This window comes from Canis aureus, unplaced genomic scaffold (assembly GCF_053574225.1).
Source record: "Canis aureus isolate CA01 unplaced genomic scaffold, VMU_Caureus_v.1.0 ptg000336l_RagTag, whole genome shotgun sequence".
Taxonomy (NCBI): Eukaryota; Metazoa; Chordata; class Mammalia; order Carnivora; family Canidae; genus Canis; species Canis aureus.
Genome location: NW_027554562.1, coordinates 3,318 through 9,640, shown reverse-complemented (window position 1 = coordinate 9,640; position 6,323 = coordinate 3,318). Strand labels below are relative to the sequence as shown.

The window sequence follows — 6,323 nt, the reverse complement described above, 5'->3', positions numbered from 1 at the left end:
CTTTGTTAAGTCGTTTCTGGCTAGTTCATTATGCAAAAGGTAAAAGGGGTAATCTTTGCTGTTTAATACTGTTAAGATGTCTTTCATCATTCCCTTACGGTACTATCTCTATCGCTCCAATTAAAATTTCTATCTCCTATACTTTTATTATTTAACTAAATGTTTTACTTTATATGTCTGTGATACTTAAGTTTGGGGTTAGTTGGGCTAGCTTTTGTTCAAAGTGGTCATAAGTAATGAAATCTTCTGGGTGTAGGCCAGACGCTTTAGTTAAGCTACACTTTGATTAATCCAAGCACACCTTCCGGTATGCTTACCTTGTTACGACTTGTCTCCTCTTGTGTCTTAGTTAAGTTAATATGGTTATGGTTGTGTCTTATTACTTGAGGAGGGTGACGGGCGGTGTGTGCGTGCTTCATGGCCCTATTCAATTAAGCTCTCTATTCTTAATTTACTACTAAATCCTCCTTCAGTTTTTAATTTCATAAAAACGTTCGTGGAATGTTCTTGGGTAGAAAATGTAGCCCATTTCTTCCCACCCCATAAGTTACACCTTGACCTAACTTTTTTATGTAAAATGATTGTGCTTACTATTCTACCTTTTGAGGGTTTGCTGAAGATGGCGGTATATAGACTGAATTAGCAAAGGGTGGTGAGGTTTATCGGGGTTTATCGATTATAGAACAGGCTCCTCTAGAGGGATATAAAGCACCGCCAAGTCCTTTGAGTTTTAAGCTATTGCTAGTAGTCCTCTGGCGAATTATTTTGTTGTAAAATTATCTATGTTTAGGGCTAAGCATAGTGGGGTATCTAATCCCAGTTTGGGTCTTAGCTATCGTGTAGTCAGATTATTATAAAGTCACTTTCGTGGTCTATTTTATGGTAACTGTAGCTTTTTACGGCTTAGTTAAGTTTTAACTTTAGTGCAAAGGTATCTTAAACACGCTTTACGCCGTGGGCCTATTAGTTTGGGTTAATCGTATGACCGCGGTGGCTGGCACGAAATTTACCAACCCTTTTTAGTATGGCTTAGTCAAACTTTCGTTTATGGCTTAATTTTTATCACTGCTGTATCCCGTGGGGGTGTGGCTTAGCAAGGTGTTATGAGCTACTTAAGAGTGTGCTTGATACCTGCTCCTTTAGATCACTGCTGATTTTAAGGGCATTCTCACTGGGGCGTGGAGACTTGCATGTGTAAGTCTACTAAGAACTAATAGGAAGGCTAGGACCAAACCTTTGTGTTTATGGAGTCGTGCGACTCATCTTGGCATTTTCAGTGCCTTGCTTTATTAATTAAGCTACATTAACTTATACTGAAATTGTAGTGTGTATAATAAATAAAATACATAGTAAATATGAGAGGAAAAAAAAAGGGGATGCTATCTATAGATAGACCACGAGATCGAATGCGTGTAAGACTGTTGTGTTAAGTTAACTAGAGTAGCAATACATTTGTATACAATTTAAATAAAGCTTGTGAGTATTGTATGCACTTAGTCCTGTTTTTGGGGTTTGGCAGGACATAAATAAGTGTATAATAGATGACATGAGTTTATGGGGGGTAAGGGGGGTTTGTATAAGTTAACTTAATGTCTTGCGCGTGTACGTACGTGTACACACGTGTACGTACGTGTACACACGTGTACGTACGTGTACACACGTGTACGTACGTGTACACACGTGTACGTACGTGTACACACGTGTACGTACGTGTACACACGTGTACGTACGTGTACACACGTGTACGTACGTGTACGTACGTGTACACACGTGTACGTACGTGTACACACGTGTACGTACGTGTACACACGTGTACGTACGTGTACACACGTGTACGTACGTGTACACACGTGTACGTACGTGTACACACGTGTACGTACGTGTACACACGTGTGTCCTAGAATTATATGTCCTGAAACCATTGACTGAATAGCACCTTGATTTTATGCGTGAGTTGATAAATGATAATGAATAAGTCCAGCTACAAGTTATTTGACTGCATTAGGGCCGCGACGGGCATATTCCCTGAGAGCAGAAGATAAGTTAGAGTTAGTGCCGTTGCGGTCATAGATGAGTGATAGCAGATTCCCCCCCTAAAAATAAAAGATACCAAATGCATGACACCACAGTTATGTGTGATCATGGGCTGATTAGTCACTAGTCCATCGAGATGTCCCATTTGCGAGAATTAGTAGGATTGGAATAAATAGAGTCATGGCCCTGAGGTAAGAACCAGATGCCAGGTATAGTTTCATGATAGTAACCCCCACATTAGCATGGGCCCGGAGCGAGAAGAGTGACATTACAGGCAAGGATTGATGGTTTCTCGAGGCATGGTGATTAAGCCCTTATTGGACTAAGTGATATGCATCTAGTTACTGTTGAGGATCAATGGGTTGTGGAATTGGACTAGACATGTCCTATGTAAAGATATAATATCATGTACATGCTTATATGCATGGGGCAAGCCATTAATGCACGACGTACATAGGGGAGGGAAAGAAGGATTTTTTGGAGATACTGACATAGCACAGTAGAGGTGGTCCAATATATGAATGTAGGGGGTGTCAGGGAATAGTTTAAGAAGAATTTCAGCTTTGGGTGCTGATGGTGGAGCAAGAGCTTCTTCCTTGAGTCTTAGGGAGGGCGACTACTCTCCATTTTTGGTTTACAAGACCAAGGTAATGATTATACTACAAAGACTCTTCATTTTAGAAGATTATTTTCGATAACGCTAATTGTTGGCATTAGAATCAATAGGATGGTGAAATATAGAATTGAGGCGACCTGTCCGATAATGATGAAAGGGTGTTCAACTGGCTGTCCTCCAATCCAAGTTAAAGTGAGAAGATCGGCGACTAAAAGTCAGAATAGGCATTGGCTGAGGGGTCGGAATATTATACTGCGTTGCTTAGATGTGTGGAGGAATGGAATGAATGCTAAAATTAGGATGGAGAATACTAGGGCGAGTACACCTCCTAATTTATTAGGGATAGATCGTAGGATGGCATAGGCGAATAGGAAGTATCATTCAGGTTTGATATGTGGAGGGGTGTTTAGGGGGTTTGCAGGGGTGTAGTTGTCTGGATCTCCTAATAGGTCTGGTGAAAATAAAACTAGTGATATTAAGACTAGGAGCAGGAGTAGGATTCCTAGGATATCTTTAATTGTGTAGTAGGGGTGAAACGGAATTTTGTCTGAGTCTGATGTGATTCCTGAGGGGTTGTTGGATCCGGTTTCGTGTAGAAATAGGAGGTGTACTATTGCTAGAGCTGCGATGATGAATGGAAAGATAAAATGAAATGCAAAGAATCGTGTTAAGGTTGCTTTGTCTACTGAGAAGCCACCTCAGATTCACTCTACTAAGTTGGTTCCGATATAGGGGATGGCGGAGAGAAGGTTAGTGATTACAGTTGCCCCTCAAAATGATATTTGTCCTCACGGCAGTACATAGCCTATGAATGCTGTGGCTATGGTTGCGAATAGTAGTACAATTCCAATGTTTCATGTTTCTATGAATACATAGGATCCATAGTATAGGCCTCGTCCCACATGTATGAATAGGCAGATGAAGAATATGGAAGCGCCATTTGCATGTATATAGCGGATAATTCAGCCGTAGTTAACGTCTCGACAGATGTGGGTGACCGATGAAAAAGCTGTGGCCGTGTCCGATGTGTAGTGTATAGCTAGAAATAAACCTGTTAGAATCTGTAGAATCAAGCATACTCCTAATAAGGACCCGAAATTCCATCAAGCAGAGATGTTAGATGGCGCTGGGAGGTCAATGAATGAATTGTTGACAATTTTGGCTAGTGGGTGGGTTTTTCGAATGTTGGTCATTAATGTTCTTATAGTTGAAATACAACGATGATTTTTCATGTCATTAGTCATGGTTAAATTCCATGTAGGAATAATGATAACATACATTGTATTTATTTTAAGTATCGTTTTTGTGATGAGTTTTGTGGGTTTTGCCACTAAACCATCTCCTATTTATGGTGGGCTTGTGCTAATTATTAGCGGTGGGATTGGTTGTGCGATTGTTCTGAATTTTGGGGGTTCTTTTTTAGGGCTGATAGTGTTTTTAATTTATTTGGGGGGTATATTAGTAGTATTTGGTTATACAACTGCTATGGCTACTGAGCAATACCCTGAGGTGTGAGTTTCAAATAAGGCTGTTCTAGCGGCTTTTATTACTGGTCTATTGTCTGAGTTGTTGACTGCTTGCTATATTTTGAAGGATGATGAGGTGGAGGTAGTATTAAAGTTTAATGGAATAGGGGATTGGGTAATTTATGATACGGGGGACTCTGGGTTTTTTAGTGAAGAGGCTATGGGTATTGCGGCTTTATATAGTTATGGAACCTGGTTGGTGATTGTTACAGGTTGGTCGCTGTTAACTGGTGTGTTGGTTATCATGGAAGTTACCCGTGGTAATTAAGGATTAGTAGGCTGAGAATTATAGTTAGTATGAACGATAGGAAATAGAGCTTGATGAGACCCTTTTGATTTGAAATAAGGGTAGAAGATTTTATTTGGAAATACGAGATTGATTTGGGTAGGATGTTTTCTAGTCAGATGGAGTCCAGAAGTATAGATGCTGATTTCTGGCTGATGGTTAAACTTGTTTTAGGTGTGAGGCGGTGCATAATGGTTGGATAATAGCCAAGGAGGGTGGAAAATTTAAAGTAATTAGATGGATAGTTAAATTTGAGTCCTTGTATGGTAAGGTTTAGTTCTAGTGCCAGGATGAAACCCAAGATAGTTACTGCAAGGGCTATCATTTTTAGATAATGAGGCATAGTTATCTGTGGGATGGTGGTGGGTGTGATGCTGTGGGAGATAATGTATCCTGCAAATACACTTCCGATAAGGAGTCGTTTAATAGAGTTAATTAGGAGAGGATTATTCTCGTTGATAAGGATTATAGGGGAGAAGCGGGGCTGGCCTAGTAGAGCGAAGAATATAATTCGGGTGCTGTAGGCAGCGGTTAGGGATGTGGCAACGAGTGTAATTAAGAGGGCTCAGGCGTTGGTATTCGACGTGTTAGCGGACTCGATGATCAGGTCTTTGGAGTAGAATCCTGTAAGGAAAGGTATGCCTGTTAATGCGAGGCTTCCGACAATCAGGGAAGTTGTGGTGAAGGGAAGGACTTTAAATAGGCCACCTATCTTTCGAATGTCTTGTTCATCGTTTAGGCTGTGGATAATTGACCCTGAACATATGAATAACATAGCTTTAAAAAATGCGTGAGTGCAGATGTGTAAGAAGGCTAGGTAAGGCTGGTTAATGCCAATTGTTACTATTATTAGGCCTAGTTGGCTTGAGGTAGAGAACGCTACAATTTTTTTGATATCGTTCTGTGTAAGAGCGCAGATTGCAGTAAATAGTGTAGTAATAGCCCCTAAGCATAAAGTGAGGGTTTGAATAGTTTGATTATGCTCTATTAGTGGATGAAAGCGGATAAGAAGAAATACTCCTGCTACAACTATTGTGCTTGAGTGAAGTAGGGCTGATACAGGAGTGGGGCCTTCTATGGCTGAGGGGAGTCAGGGATGTAAGCCGAATTGAGCAGATTTACCGGTAGCTGCTAATAGTAAGCCAAGTAGCGGCAAATTAAAATTATCGTTTGTTGTAATAAAGATTTGTTGAAGGTCTCATGTGTTTAAGTTCAATAGAAACCATGCTATGGTTATAATGAAGCCTACATCTCCAATACGGTTATAGAGGATAGCTTGTAGGGCAGCTGTATTTGCATCGGTTCGGCCGTATCATCATCCAATAAGTAAAAATGATATAATGCCAACTCCTTCTCAGCCAATGAATAGTTGGAATATGTTGTTTGCGGTGACTAAGACTATTATAGTAATAAGAAATAAGAGAAGATACTTGAAAAATCGGTTAATATAAGGATCGGAGTGTATATATCATATAGAAAACTCTATAATAGACCACGTGACAAAAAGGGCTACGGGCACAAAGATTATTGAGAAGTAGTCTAATTTAAAACTCATGGATAGTTTTATGGTCTGGATTGTTATTCAATGTCAGTTTGAAACAATTGTTTCCTGTCCTGAGTAGATGAATATTATTGTGGGAATTATGCTAATTATGAATGCGTAAGAAGTAGCGGTTTTTACATAGTATGGGTATAGCTTATTTTTGTAGAGTTTAGTAGAGGTTATAATGATGGGCAAAGTAAGAATGACTAGAGCTGTGATTATGCATGAAGTAAATATATTTATTACTTTTATTTGGAGTTGCACCAATTTTTTGGTTCCTAAGACCAATGGATTACTTCTATCCTATAAAAGTTGAAA

The 6,323-nt window shown here is 39.7% G+C and overlaps 1 pseudogene; it reads right to left on the bottom strand.

Moving 5' to 3' along the window:
• Nucleotides 1-284: 284 nt before the first annotated feature.
• LOC144310012 (18S ribosomal RNA) lies at nucleotides 285-1,239 on the bottom strand (annotated as a pseudogene).
• Nucleotides 1,240-6,323: the final 5,084 nt, after the last annotated feature.